This window comes from Aotus nancymaae, unplaced genomic scaffold (assembly GCF_030222135.1).
Source record: "Aotus nancymaae isolate 86718 unplaced genomic scaffold, 86718_ANA_hifiasm-v0.15.2.pri h1tg000014l, whole genome shotgun sequence".
Taxonomy (NCBI): domain Eukaryota; kingdom Metazoa; phylum Chordata; class Mammalia; order Primates; family Aotidae; genus Aotus; species Aotus nancymaae.
In genome coordinates this window covers 31,525,423-31,537,860 of record NW_026988425.1, presented here as the reverse complement: position 1 = coordinate 31,537,860, position 12,438 = coordinate 31,525,423, and the positions used below count along the sequence as shown (strand labels likewise).

The 12,438-nt window shown below is 45.8% G+C and overlaps 1 protein-coding gene across 4 annotated transcripts in view; it reads right to left on the bottom strand.

Moving 5' to 3' along the window:
- Positions 1-12,438, bottom strand: part of PDZD2 (PDZ domain containing 2) — a 398,209-nt gene that overhangs the window by 84,806 nt on the left and 300,965 nt on the right. The window lies entirely within an intron of this gene.

Sequence of the window (12,438 nt, the reverse complement as noted above, 5' to 3'; positions counted from 1 at the left end):
TCAAAGTACTGGGATTACAGGCATGAGCCACTGTGCCTGGAGCTATTCATCAGAACATGTTTCTCTTCACGTATTCCACCTACAAATCTAACGCCTCTTCCATCCTAGCTAAGCGCTTATGCAGTTGGGCTGTAACTTTTGCAGCTTGAGGGGTGACAGCAAAACTAGCACAAATTTTCCTTCTTCACAGTTTCAAGGATAGAAGATTCGTTCTTACCGTTGTTACCGCTGATCTTGTAACCTCAGCATATGACTTTTCTTCCTTCCTCAAGAACGTTTCCACTGAAAGGAAGCCCCGTACAGCTTCTCTCTGGCATATCTGCATGGCCAGCATCACCGCTTGCTCTACAGGGCCATTATGAAGTAGAATACAAATGGCTTGATCACAGGAACCATGAAACCACAACAGTGGATCTGATCATGGAGCTGGCTACGTGGCACGTAGTGTAGATGGCGTGGAGACACTGGATGAGGGGGTCGTTCATGTCCCAGGCAAGACAGCGCAGAACAGCGTGAGATTTCACCACTCTCATCAGAATGGGACGCAACTGAAAACCTATGAATTGTTTGTTTCTGGAATTTTCCATTTAATATTTTCTGATAGAGCTTGACTGTGGGTCACTGAAACTGTAAGAAGCAAAACTTTGGACAAGGGGGGCTACTGTCTAACAGTCTAGGAATAGTTCATACTCTAGACCTACCCATCTCTCCACCGCCATCTGTATCCAGAGTCATTACAAAGACTTGAGAATTTTCAGAAAAGATGGCTTAGGAAGTGGAAAGGAAGGAACTGACAAGGAGAGACATCTTAGGGAAGGAGCTAGCACCATAGTTCCTCTAAAAGCAACTTTCTCACCCAGGATTCTGTGTAATTTAATCTTTAAATGTCATTTTTAAATCATACAGATAAACTCTTTAAAACAACAAGGATTCTCTTTTAAAAATGCACATACTTTGCTAACTGTCCCAGGATCACTTGCCACTGTTTAAGTCGGTTTTATATCAGACTGCTTTCCTAACAAACACACTGCTTGGAAAAATGGAAGACGTTGGTTTGCATTTTGGCCTATGGGGTTGGTGGTGATGGTGAAATGAGAGAACATGGCTTGGAGGAGGAGGAAGGAGAGGCTGTCTAGGAGGGCAGACAGTAGGGACCTCAGTGGAAGTTCACACCAGGATGAGGCTCTGAGCTGCAGGGGACCTGTGAAGGCAGCAGGCATCAACTGAGCAGGAGGGGATGACAGGAGGGCTCAAAGGCAAATAGAATCCCATTCAAAATATTGCGTAGGGTCAGCGCTGCCTTCAGGAAAAAGGGGAAGGAAACTCTTTTCATCTTCTCCCTCCATGCCAAGGGGTCCTTGCTTCCAGAAGCCAGCACCCCTACTGGCAGGCGACTTCCCACTGCCTGTCACTCACATGGCTTCCCACCTCTCCATCCTCATGACCACCAATCCTGCAGCACAGGCTCTGGTTACTTCTCAGCGGGGCTACGCACGGCCAAGGCCCCCAATCCATTTCTCCACCTCCATCCTGCCTTTCTTCAATCCTACTCTTCCTCTGCCCCACTGCTTAAGTAATCTTAAAACAAAAACTCTGACCCTGTCACTCAACTGAAAGACCATCAGTGAGTCATTTTCCTTGTAAAAGAAGTCATAATTCCATAGTCTGAAACTAAAAGTGTGGGCTGAACATTTTGCTTAACAGACTTTGTGACTCTCTGGATAGACTCTGAAATGTCCTATTTGAGGACCACTGTACATGTTATTTTTCTTTTCCAGAATGCCATCCGTTTCTGCAGGTGTTCCTGTGGATGTCCAATGGAAGAGTCAAATGTCACTCATCCAATGACCCCCGGCTGATTCCCGGAAGGAATTAGATCTCTTCTCTAGCTCAGTATTGCATATGGCTCCTTGAGGATTCATTATGCAGAAGAGGGAAATATGAAAAGTACAGAAATAACCATAATTCATTACGGAATATAAAAAATGCCATGAGAGATGGAACAAGACTGGGTCTGCCATCTATGTATCCCCAAAGCACCCGGCATGGTGCTCAGAGTGTGGACGAAGATGGCAGGCTGGCCGCCATCCAGCATTGATTCGTACAATGACTTGGTTGTGGGCATCTGCAGGGTTATGTTATGAACTACTGCGCTTGTATCTGGTATCAGTAGGAAGAGCGCTAGGAAGAATTCCAGATGTCTGCCGTGGGAGCTAAAGAGGAGGGGTAGATGGGTGACACAAAGGCCACCTTTTGCTACTCGAAGCTTAAAAGATAATTACACAGATATTTACTGAGTAGATATATTTGTTTCAAGGGGAAATAAATTTGAATATCCAAACAAAATCCTTATCAATACATTTTGGAAAACGCCTGCCCCATTTACAAACCAGGAGCTGGCTTCCTGATTATAAGTGCTCAAATGTGAGAAACAGGCACAACTGACAGTCAGAGAATGCAGAGATGACTGAAGGCTTGGAGGAGTTAGAAAGTCTCTGTGAGGAGGCTATATGCAGTGGCTCATGCCTGTAATCCCAGCACTTTGGGAGGCCGAAACGGGTGGATCACTTATGGTCAGGAGTTCGAGACCAGCCTGGCCAACATGGTGAAACCCCATCTCTACTAAAAATTATAAAAATTACCCTGGCATGGTGGTGTGCGCCTGTAATCCCAGCTACTTGGGAGGCTGAGGCCCAAGAATTGCTTGAACTAGGAAGGCTGAGACATGAGAATCGCCTGAACCCAGGAGGCAGAGGTTATAGTGAGGTGAGATCACGCCACAGCACTACCCCCTGAGAGACAGAATGAGACTCTGCCTCAAAAACAACAACAACAACAAACAAACAAACAAACATCAAGGCAAGCAAATAGTAACAGTAGAGGGTGGGATGAGGAGTTCGTCCTAAATTGTTCCATCTCTTTGTGAAATTTCTGCCCTGGATTCCACAGGGGAACTTCTAACCTCTTGTATTTTGCTTTGTTTTTATTTCTCAGGCTCTGAGCTACCATGTTGCATAAGATGTGGCTAAAGAGAGAAAAATGTCAAAAAAAAATCCCAACTTCCAATGCTCATGAAGTCTTTAAGTGAGGTGGGTTTTTCTTTTTCCCCTGGCACCCAATGCCCGTTTATCTAACTCACCTATAAGCTGTCAAAGATCATGTTTTTGGCCAGGCACAGTGGTTCACGTCTGTAATCCCAACACTTTGGGAGGCCAAGGTGGGTGGATCACTTGAGGTCAGGAGTTCGAGACCAGCCTGCCTAACATGGTGAAACCCCATTTCTACTAAAAATACAAAAAATTAACTGGGTGTGGTGGCATGCACTTATGTCCCAACCACTTGGGAGGCTGAGCCAGCAGAATCGCTTGAACCTGGGAGGTGGAGGTTGCAGTGAGTTGAGATCATGCCACTGCACTACAGCCTGGGTGACAGGTCCATCTCAAAAAAAAACAAAAAAAAAGATCATTTTGTCATTTCCTAAAAACCAGCACAATAACTGAAATTGGAACTAAGTGAGGATCTCCTGTTCCTCTTAAGAGTAAGGTCTACTTCCTTGAGAATTGCAAATTGCTTGGATGAAAATGTAGCAGAGGGCCAGGTAGCCAGTTGGAACAGGCCCCTGAAAGTGTGCCACGGGAGTAAGCCTAATTCAAACTTCAGCAGTTTTCCAGGCAATCCATCTTGGCCAAATAATTATTCTTATCTCCTTTCTTCCTCCACCCACTTAAATAATCACTTCGTCTTCTTAAGTATCAAACCAAACCAAAAAAAAACCACCCCCTAATGTAAATCTTATTTTCTCAGACCAGCAATAATTGCCATCTTGTCTATCCTATCTTGCTCTGGCAATCTGACATAAGGCATTGAGTTTCAAGCAAACTTTTATACGTCCTGTGCCAGCTGAAGTGTTGCTTAAGGAATGTCTAAGTGAACTGAGACCTAGTTGGGGAAGTCCGGGTCTGAGGCAGGGGAGAGAGAGAAGTTCACAGTTTGGGGCAGTGGAGACAAAAGGCACAACTTGGGGAGCTGTGGGTCGGCACATGTTGCTGCCTGCTGTGGGGTGGTGCTGAGAATAAGGCATTTTCTGCATCAGCGGCTCTGGTCTATGTAATAGGAACTGGTGTCTGGGAAGGCTATGAGAACAATGATGTGCCAGCCAGTCTGTGCTCATGAGGATCCAGAGCAGGCTGGGGGATCTGTGCTTCTCAGTTTCCCATGAGCGCCACAAACACCTTGGCCTCACTCCCTCTGTCCCTGAACTGCAGAAAGTAGGGAGACGGTAGGGGGCTTAAAACCTCCCCTTGTCTCTGTAAGGCTGGTTGTGTCGCCGGGAGCTCATGCACACCATCCCCTTCCCTTGCGGAGACCTCGGACCCACCCCCCTCCCTCATGGGGAGCTCGGACACACCCCCCTCCCTCGCGGGGAGCTCGGACACACCCCCTCCCTCGCGGGGAGCTCGGAGACACACCCCCTTCCCTTGCAGGGAGCTCAGACACACCCCCTTCCCTCAAGGGGAGCTCGGACACAACCCCCTCCCTTGCCAGGAGCTTGGACACACCTCCTTCCCTTGCTGGGAGCTCAGACACCCCCCCGCCATGCCGGGAGTCTGGGAAAAAAAGCCCCACCAGGACCTACCTGATACCATTTTGTCCAATCCGGGCCCCACTCCCTGCCTGCCATTTTGTCTTCCTGCCTACCATTTTGTCCTATCTGGGCCCCACTCCCCGCCATTTTGTCCCACTCACCTTGGGCACAACCAATCAAGCGCCTCCACTCCCTATAAAACCCCACGTCTGAGAGGATTCCACGCAACTTCTCCAGCCCTTCCTGTCGGACCGCAGAACCTCACCCGGGAGCCCGAATAAAACTCTTCACATTGGATTATTTTTGTGCTGGCCTCAGTTTCTTCGTTTTATCCTTGGCGAGAACAGACCTTACAGTCTCAACACCATGAACACACGGGTCCCTGGTTGTCACCCAGCCCCTAGCTGGGAGACTCTCAAAAGCCTTGCCACTTTCACTTTTTTTTTTTTTTTGAATCAGAATCTCACTCTGTCACCAGGCTGGAGTGCAATGGTGTGATCTCGCTCACTGCAACCTCCACCACCAGGGTTCAAGCCGTTCTCCTGCTTCAGCCTCCTGAGTAGCAGGGACCACAGGCATGCGCCACCACACCCAGCTAATTTTTGTATTTTTAGTAGAGATGAGATTTCAGCATTTTGGCCAGAACGGTCTCAATCTCTTAACCTTGTCATCTGCCTGCCTCAGCCTCCCAAAGTGCTGGGATTACAGGCGTGAGCCACTGCACCCTGCCCACCACTTTCACTTTTTATAATCTTGCTGGGCATCAGAATTACCAGAAACACAGACTGCTGGGCCCTACCCCACCCAGATCCACCAAGTAGGCCTCTCCAGAGCGCACAGGAGCCAGATGGGGGAAGTGTGGAAGCTCCCTGCGCCCATTCATGCGTCTGTATCCACAGTGATCCTTCTGCATTTCTGTGACATCTATGAACTCTTTGCACTGCATTCATGTCTTTTTCCTGGCTCTTTTTCCCTCACAGCTGCCTTGAGGTATAATGTGACTTTTCCAGGGGAACGAGTTTGCTCTCAGCAGAGCTCTGTGGTCTTCCCTCGCATCGCAGGTCTCCAGCTTATAAAATGCAAGGTTGGGACCAGCTACTCCCCAAGGTTCCCTGCAGCTCTGACACTTTATAGTTGTGTTTACCACAACCCACGTCTCTTGACTCTCACAGTTCTGGGCTCTTTGCCCTGGTGCCTTTTGGGCTTTTCACTTATATCCTCCTTATTTCTTCACCAACTCCTCCTGGGATGCGTAATCCTTTGTTTTTGCTGCTGATTTGTGAAAAACCAAGTCCTAAATTCCCTCTAGCTGCTTGCAGGTTTCTAACCTTAACCAATTAAAAAAGAAGAAATCTACTCACCTGTTAATGAGCTGCTATTACAGATATCCCATTTTAAGAGAAGGGACACTGTGTTCTCCTAATGTTACATTTCAAAAAATGACATCTAAATCACTGATATTCTTCTCCCAGACAGAAATTCCCAAAAGAGAGAAGCAGAGAGACTTTCTCTCACTTGGGGACAGAAATGAATGTCCACTATATGTCAAGTCCATTTTAAACTATTTTTTCCTTTTTAATTTTTTTTTTTGAGACAGGGTCTGGCTCTGTCACCCAAGCTGGAGTACAGTGGCGCCATCTTAGCTCACTGCCACCTCTGCCTCCAAGGTTTGAGCAATTCTCCTGCTTCAACTTCCCAAGTAAATGGGATTATAGGCGTGAGCCACCATGCCCAGCTAATTTTTTTGTATTTTTGTATTTTTAGTAGAGATGGGGTTTTGCCATATTGGCCAGGCTGGTCTTGAGCTTCTGACCTCAAGTGATCCGCCCACCTAGGCCTCCTAAAGTGCTGGGGTTACAGGTGTGAGCCACCACGCCTGGCCCAGGCCATTTTAAATTCATGGTATGCTGGCTGGGGAAGACAGTGGAAGGTGACCAAACCCTACGATGAGAGGTATGCAGGGGGCATTACGGGATGGTCAGAGGGTGCACCAACCATCCCCATCTGCACATCTGTCAACCATCCATCCATCTCATACACACAGTGAGAGGAAGGACCTGGAGAAAATGAGCAACCCTGACGGGACCCTGCCCGTGTGGAGCCTCCACTAACGTCGGATGACATTAAGTGAGCTGTCACTTGAATAACGATGTCACTGCCATCTAAGTTAAGGGCCATGAAAGACAACATAGGGCGCACCGCGTGCTGGGAGCCCAGGGAAGTAGGATGTGTGCATTTGGGAAGACTTCCTGGAAGAGGTGAATCCTGAAGTTACAGAAATAGGAAGTGGAAGTCTAAAGAGGACAGACTGTTTTTGACCGAGGGGCAGAGTGGAGAATCTATAAGCGGAGGCTGCAATTGCCCTGGGCTCAGAGAGGCTGTGAGGCTCAGCCCACACTGCGCACAGAAGCAGCCTAAGTGCTAACGCTCTATCCTCAAGCCTTCAGAGGAAGAACATTCACTCCTCTTAGATGCAGAGAGCTCCATGCCAGTGTCTCTCAGCATCAATAGTTTTACTCTGTGAAGATCTGACTTCCAGTCAGACTCTGTGTCTTTCTGTTTTAATACTAATCACAGGTTTACATCCTTGGTGTTCATTATTCTTTGTATAAGACTCTAAGTTTAATTTGCCAGAAAAATCCAGGTCAACCCTGAAACAAGAGAGAGTTTCCCATCTAGGACACCATGAATCAACCAAAAATGATACATTCAGATGCTGTAACAGAAGTTCTTGATGCCCGGACACATTTGTAAACATTTAGAGCACACATCTGATCAATTATTCAGTCCAAATAAAACACAAGAGGGCCTCTCTCCTTTCTTCCCACAGGCCTAATATCTGCACTCGAGGGTACTGGCTTTCAGGTCCCCAGACCCCTGCCAGTTCCACCAACACACAAAGAGTCAAACACCCGTATCAGACTCACAGAATCGGAAGGTCCTGCTTTGCTCTTCTTTTAAGAAATAGGTCCTTTATTCCTTCTAAAACCTGAATCGCCCAAAAGTTCTCCAAGATCTTTCCAAACTTGTGATTCCAAAAATGTTAGAACTGATTCTCTTGATGCCAAAGGAAGCCGGATACAGGTCTCCTGATTGATGTGCTAAACAAACTCTTCCAAGCTGAGCGTCGACAATTGCAGATTTGGCAAAGACAACCATTACTTCCATTTTGTTTGTTTTTGTTAAAAATATAAAAAGGGAGACAGGCTCCAATCACTTAATAAGTGTCATCCGTTTCATGCCCTGTTATACGGAAACTCTTCCTTTCTCTTCATTTTAAAGTTTCTCTCTCAGAAGGCTAGAACGTAGACTTTTCTCCTGAAAAATCTCTTTTCTTTTTCAGATAAAGAAATTATTTACACTTGAGAAAGGACACATACTTTTTTTGAATAGCCAATAGTCATAATGCATGTGCCACTCATTTTATTGGAGACCTTAAACATTTAAATGACGTGCCAGATTCTTATTTAAAATATTGCTAATATTCTTAATTAAAATATTCTTATTTAAATACTGCATGGTCAGGCGAGGTGACTCACTTCTGTAATCCCAGCTATTTGGGAGGCCAAGGAGGGAGGATCACTTGAGGCCAGGAGCTTCAGACCGGGCTGGGCAACACAGCAACAAAAAAATACTTAAAAAATTAGCAGGGCATGGTGGCATGTGCCTGCAGTCCCAGCTACTCAGGAGGCTGAGGGGGGAGGTTTGCTTGAGCCCAGGAGTTTGAGATTACAGTGAGCTAAGATCACACCACTGTACTTCAGCCTGGGTACTGCCAGAGCCAGACCCTATCTCTAGAAAAAAAGAAACTGTTACTGCAGAGCAGAAAATGAAGAGAGATTCGGGGAAGAACAGCCAATCAGGTAGAACAGGACCACAGGTGGTATGGGGAGGGGCTAGACTTTGATATTTCTGAGACCAAATTGGCAGTCCTTAATCTTGGATGTGGTGGTGACAGTGGGGGTGGGTGGCACTGAAGCCAGACCCCACTGAGATGACTGACAATTATGCAAATGACAGTGGGGTTCCGCCATCCTGTCCCCATTCTTTTTCACTGGCTTCTACTCCTCAAACTTGATAGTCACCATATGGTTTTATTCTAAGCATGGATGGAGCTTTCTGAGAGGGAAATCTCATTGCTATTTATTAGAGCCATTAAAAATGAATCATAAGGGGGATGCATGGCAGCTCCTCGGCATTTGTGTTACATTTGCTCAGCTTAAGTGCTCAGAACACACCATGACATACAGGTGCAAAAATAGTCTGTGTCTGGCTGGAATTTGGCGGCAGGTTTAATCATTATCATCTGTGAAATAAAAGGCTTTTTGTACCCTAGTTGATTAAAAGAGTACCACATTTCTTTGAGTGGTCATTTTTAAAAATGCTGAAACAAAGAATCTTGGATTGTGAACATATAACTAAAAAAAGAAAAAACTTTTTCAGTAGTTCTGCAACTTTATTTTTAAAATTTTTTTTTGTTTTTTGGAGTTCTGCACCTTTATAAGAAACGGCAGGGCCGACCCTGGTAAACTATGAGGCCTAGAAAATACCTGCTTCCGGCTGCCCACACTTCCTGCGCCCTGCAGGGCTCGGTCTCAGGCCTGGTTCTCCTGGACTGAAATGACAGCTCAAGAGATGGCTGAGAAATGATGGGTGTTCGGGCTTCGGTGATGGCCAGGCATGAAGCCCCATACCACCTCCTCTGTGAGTGACGAGGGTGGAGCAGAAGTGGAAGGGGGTGGAGGTGGCGTCCTGTCTGGGGCACTCAGGTGACATGATAGAGAAACCCAGAAACAGAGCCAGGGCAACAGGTATACCGCTGGCGAAACACTGCTGAGAGGCTTAGCTTCTCCTTAAAGGCAGCACAAAGCTTTCCGAATCCAGTGTGTTACGACAAAATGCACTGAAATTCCCTGGAAAAAACTACAGTGATAAACTCATAAAACAATGTGTGAGTAATCGGCAAACTTGTCTAAAGATAACGTTTTTGGTGATGGTGGAAACTGGCCTATGCTGCAAGTGTAAATTACTATCATCTCTCCAGGAAAAAAAAACTTTGACTAAGTAATTTTACTGCTATAAGCCATGTAAGGAAATGTCCAAAAAAAAAAAAAGAAAAAAAGGTAACACAGAGAGTTATAGGAGCCAAGATGTTCTATACAAAATTAACAGTTTGAAAAACTGTGACTATAAATGTGAGGTACATTGGTGAAACAAATTACGGCACTTTCATGTTAAGGAATATTAGCCATTATAGATCGTGTTTCAGAAGACCCTTTAATAACATAGGGATACGCTCATGATTATGCCATTAAGACCATAGCAAGTTTCGTATGTTAATGTTAATACAAGGTCAACTAAAAATACAAATGTGCTTAAAGAAAAAAATCAATTAGAAATCCACAGCAAAATGTTACAGTTGGCTATCTCTGAATATAGGATTGTTGGTGATTTACATTGCCTTTAGGATTTTTTTTTGGTTTTTTGGTCAAAAACATTTACATAGTAAAGCATTACTTTTATACTCAGAAAAACTCATAATTATGCATAATAATTTAAATTGTATGTAGTCATTAAAATTATAAATTTATAAAAAGTGTAAGTAAATAATTTAAATAAAAATACATTATATAACATGTAATAGATTTTATTTATGTGATAGGTCATTTATTAGAGCAGTATTTAGTATACCAAGTTCCCAATTAAATAATTCCTTGGAGTTTTTTTTGCAAGAGAGTATGACTTAAGAAATTTTTTAACAATGTTTGTGCTTGTCAGCTCTCCACAAAGAGCTGTTAGGCTCCGTCCGTGGCTTAGAGGCTCAGCAGAGGGGGTGCGGACGTGCTGCTGGGCTATCCTCGCTGCAGACATGGGGCTTGCTTAGCTTTCCACTGAAAGCTGGCTGAGATGTCCCGGGGCACAACTGCTGAGCAATCAGATCCTGCTCAGCAGGGACAAGCCCTCCAGCCTGTGGGAACAGCAGGGGACGAGAGGAATGGGCAATCCCCTGGGCTGGAGAGCCGCTAGTGAAGGATGTACAGTAAGAAAAGGTCAGAATGCTGGAGCCGTGCTGGAGTGGAAGTCTGCTGTTGCACAGACACATTATTTCCCTTCCTGTGGGAAATAAGGAGCAGAGGGCATCTGCTGTGCCAGCACAGAGCACAGGGAGCCCCCTTACTGCCATCCTTCAGAAAATGGTCAGAATAAATCTAAAAGCCTATGATGTTTATGATGTGAATGGTACACCCTTAGATGTGACGCCTTTGTGCAGTCTACAACCTGCACAACCATGCTTGGTAGCCCTAGGTTTCCAAGAACAAAAAGGAAGAGGAAAAGCAACTTTTTCTCCTTGAAATATAGCTTATTGTGCTAAATGTGAGTTGTTTTTTTTTTTTTTGAGACGGAGTCTCTCTTGGTTTCCAGGCTGGAGTGCAGTGGCACAATCTTGGCTCACTGCAACCTTCGCCTCCCAGGTTCAAGCGATTCTCCTGCCTCAGCCTCCCAGGTAGCTGGGACTACCGGCATGCACCACCAGGCCCGGCTAATTTTTGTATTTTTAGTAGAGACGGGATTTCACCGTGTTGGCAGGATGGTCTCGATCTCTTGACCTCATGATCCACCTGCCTTGGCCTCCCAAAGTGCTGGGATTACAGGCATGAGCCACCGTGCCCGGCTGCATCTTTCATCTTCTAAGGCCTTACTGGAAGCAAAGCTGATCTTCCAGTGCTTCCTTATGCTGCCTAGGTTCAGGAGAGTGGGAAGGAGGAAGGGGCTCCAAGAGGCAGAGAGAGGGCGCCCACCCCACAGCTATTTAGATGGAGAACAAGGTCTAATAAGTATTCACACTAAAAATGACATATCCTTCAGATTGGGACACAAAGAAGAGAACACAGAGCCACCTTGCAACCAGTTAACCAAAAGCCCTCACGACTGTGTGTGCGCCAGGCAGTGCAAGAGCAAACCAAGAGGGTGTGAAGTGTCCCAGGTGTGTAAGGAAGAGCTGCGAGCCATGCAGGGAGTCCCGGTTCTATTAAAATTGGGAGTCGGATTCCACATAACTTCACCTGAATCATTTTGTATTATTAAATTATTATTATTTTTTCAGAAAGGATCTTGCTCTGTCACCCAGGTTGGAGTGCAGTGGCATGATCGCAGCTCACTGCAGGCTTAGCCTCTTGGGCTCAAGTGATCCTCCTGCCGCATCCTCCTGAGTAGCTGGGACTACAGGCATGCTCCACCACATCTGGCTAATTTTTTTTTTTTTTTGTATTTTTGTAAAGATGGGGTTTTGTCATGTTGGCCAGGCTGGTCTCTGACTCCGGAGTTCAAGCAATCCACCTACCTCGGCCTCCCAAAGTGCTGGGATTACAGGCAAGAGCCACTGCACCTGGCCTTTTCTCCTTTCAACCAGAAATCTCCCCATCTAAGTTAAATTCACTAATAGTAGTTGTCAAACACACTAGTAAGGCATAGCAGCAAAATCCTTGTGTATATTATAAAGCATCCTAGAAATTAACATATGCACTGAACAGTTGACTTTTTTTTTTTTTTTTTTTTTTTTTTGAGATGGAGTCTTGCTCTGTCTCCCAGGTTTGAGTGCAGTGGTGAGATCTCAGCTCACCGCAACTTCCGCCTCCCAGGCTCAGATGATTCTCTTGCCTCAGCCTCCTGAGTAGCTGGAACTCACAGGCATGCACCACCATGCCTGGCTAATTTATGTATTTTTACTAGAGACAGGGTTTCACCACGTTGGTCAGGCTGGTCTTGAACTCCTGACCTCAGGTGATCCATCTGCCTCGGCCTCCCAAAGTTCTGGGATTACAGACATGAGCCACAGTGCCCAGCCCCCTGGT